The sequence below is a fragment of the Petaurus breviceps genome, unplaced genomic scaffold (assembly GCF_028583685.1).
Source record: "Petaurus breviceps papuanus isolate PSGF00001 unplaced genomic scaffold, PetGlider_PUasm1.0 38, whole genome shotgun sequence".
In the NCBI taxonomy this organism is placed as follows: domain Eukaryota; kingdom Metazoa; phylum Chordata; class Mammalia; order Diprotodontia; family Petauridae; genus Petaurus; species Petaurus breviceps.
In genome coordinates, this window is record NW_027186304.1 from 62,324,438 (window position 1) to 62,336,663 (window position 12,226).

Genomic DNA, 12,226 nt, shown 5'->3' on the forward strand with positions numbered 1-12,226 from the left:
ACTGCAACAGTCCCAAGTCCCTCTTGGGGCTCAGGAAAATTGTTTATTGACAAAAAAAAAAAGCACACCTTCCAGAATGCACTGTGCAAACAGCTTGGGGACAATGTGTCTAGGAAATAGTGTATATGAAAGATAATAGGGGTGGCTAGGTGGTGCAGTGAATAGAGCACTGGCCCTGGAGTCAGGAGGACCTGAGTTCAAATCTGACCTCAGACACTTAACATTTACTAGCCACATGACCTTGGGTAAGTCACTTAACCTCAATTGCCCTGCCCTCCCCCCTCCAAAAAGGTAAAAAAGTCATTCCCAACTAACCTTATTTTTCTGCCCCCCCCCCCACTCCATCTCACTTTTGTGTATGTTTGTGTGTGTGACAGATCTATTAAACAGGTAGATCAGTGGATTGCAGTAGACACAGGATCCTTTTATAAGGTATGAAGACTCTCTTGTGAAAAAGATGGCAATAGGTGGGCTAGATAGTTTTATGCACACACACATAAAACACGGCATATAAAATGTGTGTGTTCTCTGTGTGTGTGTATTTCTCCCCTATCTCCCACTCTCTCAACTGATGCAACCTGAGGCTGTTTTCTTTTTTTTTTAATTATTTATTTACTTTTAGTTTACATTTCGTTCCACAATCCCTTGAGTTTCTAATTTTCTTCCCCTCCCTCTCTGCCCCCCTCCCCCACCCCATGGTGGCATGCAATCAAATATAGGTTCTAAAAATACCTTCACATCAAACATTAGTCAGGTTGTAAAAAAGGATTATAACCAATGGAGTGAACAATGAGAAAGAGGAAACAAAACAAAAAGAAGAGAGAGAGCAGGTAGTTTGCTTCAGTCTGCATTCAGAGTCTGTGGTTCTTTCTCTGGATGTGGATATCTCTTTCCATCATGAATCTTTTGGAGTTGTCTTATAACCTTGCATTGCTGAGAGGAGCCCAATCTATCAAAGTTAGTCGTCACACATATGTTGTGTCTGCAAAAATCAATACAGATTTCTCTTGGTTCTACTCTTCTCACTCAGCATCAGTTTATATAAATCTCTCCAGGTTATTATGAAGTCCATCTGCTCCTCATTTCTTCTTTTTTTGGTTTTTTTTTTGGAGGACAATTGGGGTCAAGTGACTCGCCCAAGGTCACATAGCTAGTTTTTGTGTTAAGTGTCTGAAGCCGGATTTGAACTCAGGTCTTCCTGACTCCAGGGCCGGTGCTCTATTCACTGCGCCACCTAGCTCCTCATTTCTTATAGCACAATAGTATTCCATTGCATTTATATACCACAACTTGTTTAGTCATTCCCCAACTGATGGGCATCCCCTTGATTTCCAATTCTTTGCCACCACAATAAGAGCTGCTATAAATATTTTTGTACATATGGGTCCTTTTCCCACTTCTATGATCTCTTTGGGATACAACTATAGAAGAGGTATTGCTGGGTCAAAGGGCATGTACTTATTTATAGCCCTTTGGGTATAGTTCCAGATTTCTCTCCAGAATGGTTGGATCAGTTCACAACTCCACCAACAATGCATTAGTGTTCCAATTTTTCCCCATCCTCTCCAGCATTTATCATTTTCCTGTTTTGTCATCTTAGCCAATCTGACTGGTGAGATGTGGTACCTCAACCTGAGGCTATTTTCAAAGAGAAGCATAGTAGATAGAGAACTGGCCTTGAGGTCCAGATGATGTGGTTTTAAGCCATGCCTCTGAATACTGCCTTTATGACCCTGGGAAAGTCACTTATCTTCCCAGTGCCCTGGATAACTCTCAACACTGTAAATAGAGGAACAGAGAAAAGTTTAATCATAGATTCAGTCTGTATTTCTACAGTGCCTAGAACAAGCTGATGGCAGCCTAGCTGTACTCTGCTCTGATCAGACCACATCTGGATCTAAAAGTCTTAATTTCTAGTTTGGTTTGATTACTATTCCGTTATTGGATCTATTTAAATTCCCTGTGCTTTATACTGTCTGAAAAATTAAATTCAATTTAATTACTGTATAAGTGCCTTTTATGTGAGCCCTTTGGCAGATGCCAATTAGTGATATAAAAGAAAATAGCAATTGTAAAAAAAAAATCATACCCCATAAGGATAAAAAAAAAGGCAAATCAGCATATGAACCTATATGAAAAAAGCTCACTTTTAGAGAGAAGATTGTGGTCGGTCATGCCAGCTAAGTGGCACAATGGATAGGGTGCCGGACCAGAAGTCAGGATGACCTGAGCCAAGTGCCTACTATGTATAAAGTTAAGCAATCAGGATATAATGAAAGACAAAAGTTAGTCCTTACCCTCTAGGAACTCACAGGTGAATAGTGGAGGTGGCATGCAAACAGCTGTGAGCGAACATAATATCTACAGGAGAAATTGCAGGGAGAGAGACAGACGAGAGAGAGACAGAGAGAGAGACACACACACACAGAGACATTAGAATTAAGGGGCAGTGTGAAAGGCTTCCTGTGGAAGGTGGGAGTTTAGCTGGAGCTTAAAGGAAACCAGGAGGCAGATATGAGCAGAGAGAGAATTCCAGGCAAGGGGGATAGTCAATTAAAATGCTTGAAGCTAGGAACTGAGCTGTCTTCTTCGAGGAAGAGCAAGGTCAGTGTCACTGGATATCAGAGTACATGGTGGAGTGTAGGTGTCAGAAGATGGGAAAGAAGAACAGGTTATGAAGGATTTTGAATGTCAAACAGATTTTATATTTGATCTAGAGATGATAGGGAGCCACTGAGGTTTATTGAGTTGGGAGGGTGACATGGTCAGACCTACAATTTAGGAAAATCACTTTGACAGCTGAGTGGAAGACAGACTGGAGTGAGAAGAAACTTGTGTCAGGCACACCATCCAGCAGGCTCCTGCAGCTATCCAGACTTGAGGTGATAAGGGCCTGTATCAGTGTGGTAGCAGTGTCAGAGGAGAGAATGGGACATATATGACAGAGGTTACAAAAGTAAAATCAAAAGCGTTGGCAATAGAATGGATATGATGGGGAGGGGTAAGAGAGAGTAAGGAGCTGAGGGTGACTTTTAGGTGTGGAGCCTCAGTGACTGGGGGGATTATCTTCCCAAGGTCCCCTCAACAGTAATGGGTAAATTAGCATGAGGAGAGGGTTTTGGGGAAAAGATAGTAAATTCAATTTTAGATATTTTGAGTTTAAGATGCCTATGGGACATCCAATTTACAGTGTTCAATAGGCAGTTAGAGATTTAAGACTGGAGATCTGCCGAGGTTAGGGTTGGATTAGTAGATTTGAGAATCATTAGGAGAGCAATGATAATTGAAGCCATGGGAGGTGATGAGATCACCAAGTGAAATAGCATTAAAGGAGAAGAAAAATCAGAAGAAAGCCCTGGGGGATAGCCATAATTCAACGGACATGTTATGGGTGAAGATCCTGCAAAGGATTCTGATAAGCAGTAGAGAGGTAGAAGGAAAACCAAGAAAGAGCAATGTTTCCAGAATAAGAGGTAAGAGAGTATAAAGGAGGCGAGGATGACTGACAGTGTCAAAGGCTGAAGAAATTTTTAAAAAAGAATGAGGATGGAGAAAAGGTCATTAAATTTGGCAATTAAGAGATGGTTGGTATGTTTGAAGAGAGTGATTTCTATAGAATGATGAGGTCAGAAGCCAGACAGTAGAGTTAAGGAGAGTGAAAGAAATGGGAAGTGGAGGCACCAGTGGTATACGGATTTCTCAGAAAGTTTAGCCACAAAAGGGAGGAGAGATATGGGATGATAACTATTAAGAATATATGGGTCAGGGGGCAGCCAGGTAGCACAGCGAGTAAGAGCACCTTCTCCAGTGTCAGGACGACCTGGAGATCGAATCCTGGGCTCAGACACTTAGCACCCACCCAGAAACACCTGGCTGTGTAACCTTGAGCAAGTTACTTAACCCCAATTGCTTAGGGGTGGCCAGGTGGCTCAGCGAGTAAAAGCACCGGCTCCAGTGTCAGGATGACCTGGATCAAATCTGGGCTCAGATACTCAGCACCACACCCAGAAATAACTGGCCTTGTAACCTTGAGCAAGTTACTTAATCCCGATTGCTTTAAAAAAAAAAAAGAATATATGGGTCAGGGAGCAGCCAGGTAGCATAATGAGTAAGAGCACCAGCCCCAGAGTTGGGATGACCTGGGATCGAATCCAGGCTCAGACACTTAGAACCCACCCAGAAACACCTGGCCATGTAACCTTGAGCAAGTTACTTAACCCCAATTGCTTAGGGGTGGCCAGGTGGTACAGTGAGTAAGAGCACCGGCCCCAGAGTTGGGATAACCTGGGATCTAATCCGGGCTCAGATACTTATCACCACACCCAGAAATAATTGGCTGTGTAACCTCGAGCAAGTTACTTAACCCCAATTGCTTTAAAAAAAATGGGTCAAGTGAGGGTTTTTTTGACCTGGGGAGACTTAGTCCATTCTGCTATCCACCTCCATTTTATGGGAGAGTTCATCCCATTCACACTCACAGTTATGATTACTATCTGTCTCTTTCCCTCCATCCTATTCCCTCCCCTGTTTATGCTTTTATTTTTCTCCCCTTCTCCCTTCCCTCCTTAAGAGTTTTCCTTTTGACCACCACCTCCCTCAGTATTCCCTTCTTATCAGCCCCCCTCCCTTTTCCTCCCCTTCCCTCTTACTTCTTCCCTCTCTTCTAACCTCCCCCTTCCTTAGCCTGGGGATACATGGTAATGTATGCAGGCAGTGTGGAAGCAGCCAATAGACAGGGGGAGATTAATGATGAGAGAGTAAAGATTGATAGAGGGGGCAATCTGCTGGAGAAGAAGAGATGGAATGAGATTAATTGTGCAAATAAATGGTTTTGTCTGGGCTAGAAGAAGGGCACCTCATCATGTGAGGCAGGGGTGAAGACAGATATAGTTGCAGAAGGCATTTAGGAGATATGAATCGAGCAGAAGGGAAGAAGAGGATGCTTTCAGGGAGTGGCCATATTTTTTCAGTGAAATATGGAGCAAGGTTCTCAGCTGGGAGGATGGGAGGAGTGGGAACTATGAGTTGTGAGGAGGGACAGAAAGGTTTGGAAAAGCTATTGGGGTGCCCAAATCCTGCCTCAGACACTATTTCTGTGCCTCTGGGCAAGTCACTGAACTGCTCAGGCTCAGTTTCTTCATTTGTAAAATGAAAATAATAGCAATTATTAATATATCCATCTACAGGGTTGTTGGGAAGATTAAGTGAGATAATATTTATAAAGCTCTTTGCATAGCTGTGCTTATATAAATGTGCTATATAAATGCTATATAAAGTGCTATATAAATGCTATTAGCTATTAATGGCTATATAGTCCCATCAGAGGAAACTGATTCAGGGCTAATGGTTCACTAGAATTCTGTAGCAAGGATATTGAATATTTCTCAAAATACCTTATTTTAACTACTTAAATTGAGGTATAAGCATTATACAAAATCTCATCTTCTAAGAACTAGAAGTAAGAACATTTGATTGGATGCCAAGAGACCTTTAACCTGGTATGAGTATCACATCTGCTACTAATTCATTGACTTTGGGAAAGTTACTCACAAAGTATAGATCTCAGATCTGGAACTTGTTTATTCTATTGACATTTTATAGATGAGGTAACTGGAGTCCACTTAACAGCTATGGGTTATTGTTTAGACTGTAAAAGAGAAGACTTGTGAGATTCATGGAGCAGTGTTCAAATATTGGAAGTTTTTTCATGTAGAAGAGGGACAGAAATCATTTTGCTTGACTCTAGAAGGCAAAACTGGAACCAAAGTTTGAAAGTTATAGGGAAGGCAATTGTGGTTCTCAATTAAAACAACTTCCAAAAACAGCTCAATGTTCAAAAATTGGAATGAGGAGTAGTGAGCTCCCTGTCACTAGAGATATGTATAAATAGGAGGAATAACCTCTTGTGGGGTGGATATTTACAGAAAACACTGAATAAATGCTTGCTGACTGATTGACTCATTTGTCCTCCAAGCTTCTAATGCCTATTCCTTTAAGGTGACTTTTTATATACTTTTTATGTACCTTGTATTACATATATTGACACCCCTGTTATAATATAAGCTCCCCAGGATGCTCTCGGAAAAACATGGAAAGACTTTCATGAACTGATGGAAAGTGAAATGTACTGTGTACAATGTAACAGTAATATTGTAAGCTGATCAGCCATGAATTACTTAGCTATTCTCAGCAATACAGTGATCCAAGACAACTTTGAAACACTTGTAATGAAAAATGCTATCCATCCCCAGAGAAAGAACTGATGATATCTGAATACAGATTGAAGCATACTTTTTAAACTTTATTTTTCTTGAGTTTTTTCTTATCTATGTTTTTTCCACAACATGATTAATATGAATGTTTTACATGTCCACACACGTATAGCCTATATCGAATTGCTTGCCTTCTCGATGAGTAGGGAGGGAGGGAAGGAGAGAATTTGGAACTCAAAGTCTTAAAAACAAATGTTAAAAATTGTTTTTAGGGGCAGCTATGTGGCACAGTGAATAGAGCACCAGCCCTGGAGTCAGGAGGACCCGAGTTCAAATTCGGCCTCAGACACAACACAAAAACTGTGACCTTGGGCAAGTCACTTAACTCCAACTGCCCTCCAAAAAGCAAAAAAAAAAACCCCAAACAAACTTGTTTTTACAAGTAACTGGAGGAAAATAAATACTAAATAAAAGCTTAAAATTTATTAAAAAAAAAAGAAAAAATGTAAGCTCCTTGAGGGTAGGGACTGTTTTGCTTTTGTTTTTGTACTAGAAGCACATCGTGCACTACCTACCATGCTTAATAAATGCTGATTGATGATTTGAATAGGGCTTGGACTAGATAACCTCCGATGTTCCTTCCAACTACAAGATTTGAGTGTTCTATAATTGATCTCTAAGTCCTAGAGCTGTGATTCTTCATTGTAATGTAACATTTACTTAGGAGAACTGCTGTGAAGGAGAGTGATGTACTACAAAGGAAACACTAGGGGGAGATGTTTCCTCAGACTTTCTCAACTTGAGCCTAAGTGAACTTTGAACATTGCTACCATAGGTTATAGTTTCATTAAGTTTTTTTGACTTTGTAAAGCATTATTTTACTTTTTGTTATTTAACAAGTGTGAATTAAGTTATTAGACGAAACTGAAGAGGAGAAAATTGAGGAGGAATGATTTTGGAGGAAGGGATTTTGAAAATGTATAAAAATCATCCCTCCTCTAGCCAAAGACACAATAAAGACCAACAGTGTACAAAATAAATGTTTTTTAATTAACGGAAAATGAAAGCTTAACATTTTCCATTGTTATTAGGGCTTAATAAGAGAATATTTATTCAAAGGGACATTTGGTGGTTAAAATAGAGATTTATTTACTTATTGATTTTGCTTTGACAGTGGCTACAGTATATAGTCTCATCAGGAATTGCCTTCACTAAAGGAATTTTAATAAAAACGAATGAAAACAAGAATGGCGTCATCCTAATGACATAAATAAACCATGCTGAACCTTTAACCCATTAAAATATTGTCATCAAAGAAATCTCCTCAAGGCCACCAGTCAAAATGAGCTTCCTGCCTCTTCCTCTTAGATTAAACAAAGAAATATAGGAATTCTGACTTCAGGTTTAAAAACGATGGTGGTGTGTAAGCCCTAGTTTAGATGACAGATGAGATGGCCTGCAGCTGCTGTCAGCTGACTGTACTTCAATGTAATTCACTTTGTGTTCTCAGGCCACAAAGTAAATAGCATGAAACTGCTTGGAACGAGACTATTGTCTCCTTTAAACAGTGACCTCAGGATCAGTGCAGAGTAGGCCTCACACTTAGGTTGCTTCTTGGGATGCATCTGACTGACTTCTCAGACTCTAGTTTTAGTGGCAGCCTGCTTAAAATTAGGAAAAAGTAGGAGAAAATCAATTTGTTACTGACACTAAACTGAAAATATCTAAAGAAACTCTCAGTAAAGAGACTAGGAGTTTTGTTTCTCTACAGATTTAGGAGCAATTTTTACCTAGAGGAAGGTTACATGACACTTGCCCTCAATTCAGTTTAGGGGGAAGGGACATCAGAGCCTGGAACACTGAAGCCTTGTGTGGGGTGGCTTTTGAGTTTAAGGAGCCAGTCTGAGTTGCACCATGAGAGTTTACTGGGTGTGGCTCCTGGGGAGAGTAAGCTGCCCTTTAGTAGAGTTCTACTTTAACTAATTGCTAATAATTAAGTGCAAAGTTCACTTGTTTCTTTGCTACCCAAGAACTGAAAGTTCTGTCTGAACCTCTTTAAATTTTACTACCCCAGACAAAGACTCAGTTGGCCTGCCCTTGTTATGACTTTGCTAAGCCTTTGTTAACCAAGGGCATAGATGGAGGAAATGATAGAATTATAAAACCTAATTGTTGTTTAGGGGATTTAGAACTCTTCTAGTTCAACCCCTTGGTTAATGGAATTAATTAAGGAAAAGATACCTTCTTTGCTAACCCAGTTTTTGATTCAGTGTGCATACCTAGCATTTGTGCCACATTTTCAATTAGAAAAACATTGATTAAATATCTACTATTTATTTGCAAGGTATTTTTCTAATTATTCAAGATTCCAAGATGGAAAAAAAAAGTCCCTGTCCTTAAGGACTTTACATTCCACTACTACTACTTATAACACTTATAAGATATATTTATATGTGTGTGCATATGCATATATACATATATGTATATTATGTGTGTGTGTATATATATACACACACACACACATGGACATATATAGATGGATGTAGTAATACAAAGTAACTTTAAGAGGGAGTGAGCTCTAAACAACTGGGGAAAAGGCCCCTAGGGACATTTTAAAGTTGTCTATATTTTGTAATTTGGAGAGGCAGCATGGTGTATAGTGGTTAGAGAGCTGTCCTTGAAGCCAGGACGATCTGGATTCAAATCCTGCTCAGATATTTACTACTTTTGTGACTCTGGGAAATTCATTTAATCTGACAGTGCTCTAGGCACCTCAAATTTTGACTCTTAAGTGTAGAGAAGATGCAGACCTGTGTTGTGAAGTTTGAAGTCCATCTTCTTCTCTCCTCTCAAAAACAATGCATTTGAATAGAAGACTGGATAAAATGAAAAGGGAAAGAAAGGTTAGAGTTTTCAGTGTTGAATTGGATGAGAGTGAAATTGTAGTATTTAAGAGTTGAGAGGGGAAATAAATTTGGAGGGGATGGTGAGATATATGTTCCTCAGTGCCGTCAAGAGGTTACTTACTTCTCTAGATTTGCGTGCCTAGAGAACTTAGGAGTATTTTTTCTCCACTTGCTTTCCTCCTTCCTTTCTCACCCTCTCCCCCCAAAAAACTGTCTGGGGACACAGGAACTATGCATTCAAGAAGGTGATCCTCTTTGTAGTATCTAGGGCCCTTTTTTATATTTAATGAGTAGATTAACATGGGCTATGGCTGCCTAATTCTTGGAGAAATTCAATCTACTGAATGCTATTTCAATTTATGTGATTTCAATCCTTTGCCCATCTTTTGAATCTCCTTACCCATTCCTATACCCATTTTCTCTTTTAATTCAACATCTTATTCTTTAGAGGACCACACATGAAGCTAACCAGGACAATTAGGGCCTACCTTGATCTTTAGCTGGCAGTGATCTCAAAACCCTTCACTGTCTTGGTCACCCTTATTTAGATGCTCTCCAGGACATATAGCATTGAATGAAGAGAAAATATAAGAAGGACTGGAGTGGGGATATAAAAATGAGTAAAATCTTATCAACATTAATAAATGTTTCTTTTTTTTTCTCAAGAGAAATAAAGTTGGGCAAGTAAAAAGAAGAGAGAAGACTGTGCTGTTCATCTTAACCATTGACAGCTGTATACCCTAGACCCCTCTTGTCAGTTACACTCAGATCTGTGGGATTTGTTTGAGCCCTTCATCCTCTTGTCAGATCCACAGCTCTGAGCCCCTCTGTCAGACCAATTCAAATGACACAGGAATTCGGACCAAAAAGGCATTTAATGAAATAGTCTATCAAGATAGTAACAATTTTAAGTAGTGAGTTCAGGTAAGAGAATCTGTTGTGGAATGAATGTATGAGAATGTATAAGAGTGAGGGAGCAAGAATTCTCACCACTCATACATGAACGGCTACCACCTCCCATTCCCTGCAAGGGAGATAGTGATAGCAAGAAAAATCCCCATGCAATCTTCTCGATATCCTCCAAAGAGCAGGATGACGAAGTCCCTTAAATTCACAGCAGGATATTAGTAAGCATCACCTGCAAGTGGTCTCTGCTCAGTCATTTCCCTTTCATTCTTGGCACAGCAGTTAGTGAATGTATTTTTTTGGGGGGGGGAACTGAGACATCAGGGCCAAATCTATGCCACCTGTCTCCTCTATATATTCAATGTCAACCTGGTTCATGCATCCTCTCAGCATGGTCTAAATGACCACCATTTCCCATTTTCTGCCAGCCCCATTGCCTAAGCTGGGCCACTGCTTGTGGTCTCACATCTTACTGTCTTTCATATGAGAATCATATCCTCTTTTTAACTCATGCATTCATTCCACAATAGATTCTCTATGTGGCCTTCATATTCTTGGGCTTCCCATAGCTAGAATGTTGGACAGGAAAGCGGTATTCTAGGGATTCAGCAGTTCCATTCCCCTATCCATGTACAGGTCCTCCCTTGTGCTATAGCAGATGTGATAGAATTCTTTGACCCTATAATTTTTTCTTTATCAAAATCATATTCTGAATCCTTTCTATATGGGTCATCATCTGACTTCCATGGTTCATATGTATACAGTACTTTCCTAGAGCCCACTTGACCAACTCTATTGTTCTTGACCTCCTGATTACCAAGGAGTCCAACTAATTAATTCTTCTAAGGACATCAGGTTGTGGTCATGTATTGTCTTTTCAGGGACCTGACCATTTTCTGGGGCTATTTTACAGACTGGCAGATTATTTAGTCTTTCAACTACTTGATAAGGGGTTGGCTCTCTACCAGTCCACTCTCTTGACCTTGTCTATCCTCTCTATATTCCCTGTCTTGGTCATTTCATTAGCTCCCATGGGTTCAATCATCCTTTCTATGTGGATGACTCTCAGATCTGCACATCCAGCTGTTGTCTCTCTAATGAACTCCAGTCTTGCATCACCAATTACCTATTAGACATTTACCAAGGGAAATGTCATCTCAAACTTAACATCTCTAAAACACAACTCATTATTATAGAATTTGAGAGTTGGAAGGGACCTCAGTGACAATCTAGTCCAACCCAAACATAGAAGAAATCCCTACTGTAACATATCTGAGAAGTGGTCATCAATCTGTGCTTGAGACCCTCCACGTTGGGAGAACCTACCAGCTCCTAAGGCAGCCCATTATACCCCAGTCATCTCTAATTATTAAAAAGTTTTTTTTCTTGACATCAAACAGCTCACTCTTCTAACTTCCCTGTTTCTGAAAAAAGTACTACCATCCTTATAATCACAAAGATTTGCAAATTCTTTGATTTTTCCTCCTCTTAGTGCCCATATCTAATTAGTTGCCAAGTTTTGTCAATTCTACCTCCAAAATATTTTATTTGCGTCCATTTCCTTCTTTCCGTTCATAGTATTCTAATTCAACTACATTATTCATAGTTCAACTGCTTTATCACTTCTAACTTGGACTACTGCAATGTCTTCCCAGGCATTCTGCCTGCTTCTAGTCTCTCTCCTCTCCAATACACTCTCTGTGCAGCTGCCAAATTGATATTCCTTAAACATAAATCTGATCATATCATTCCCTGGCTCAGGACGTTCTAGTGGCTCCCCATTGCCTATGGGATAAAATTCAGACTCCTCCATTTGACATTTAGAATTTACAGTTTGGCTCATAGTACTGTCTTTCTAGGACTACACATTACTCCACCTCAGACATCTTAGAGTCTAGGCATACTTGGTGTTCCCCGTACGCCATGTTCTGTGGCTTGAATCTCAAGTCTGTGCTTTTTCACAATTAGTCTCTTTGACCTGTACTTCTCTCCTTTTTATTATCTCCACTTCTTGGAATTCCTACCTACATTCAATGTGAACACCTCCTACATGAGGTCTTTCTGGATTCTCCCTCCTCCCAACCCACCTCAGCATGATTCCTCCTCCAAATTACTTTTTATTTACTGCATATATATCTTCTATTTATGTAGTGGCATGTGTTTTTCTCCAGTAGAATCTAATGTTCTTGAGGGCAGGGATGT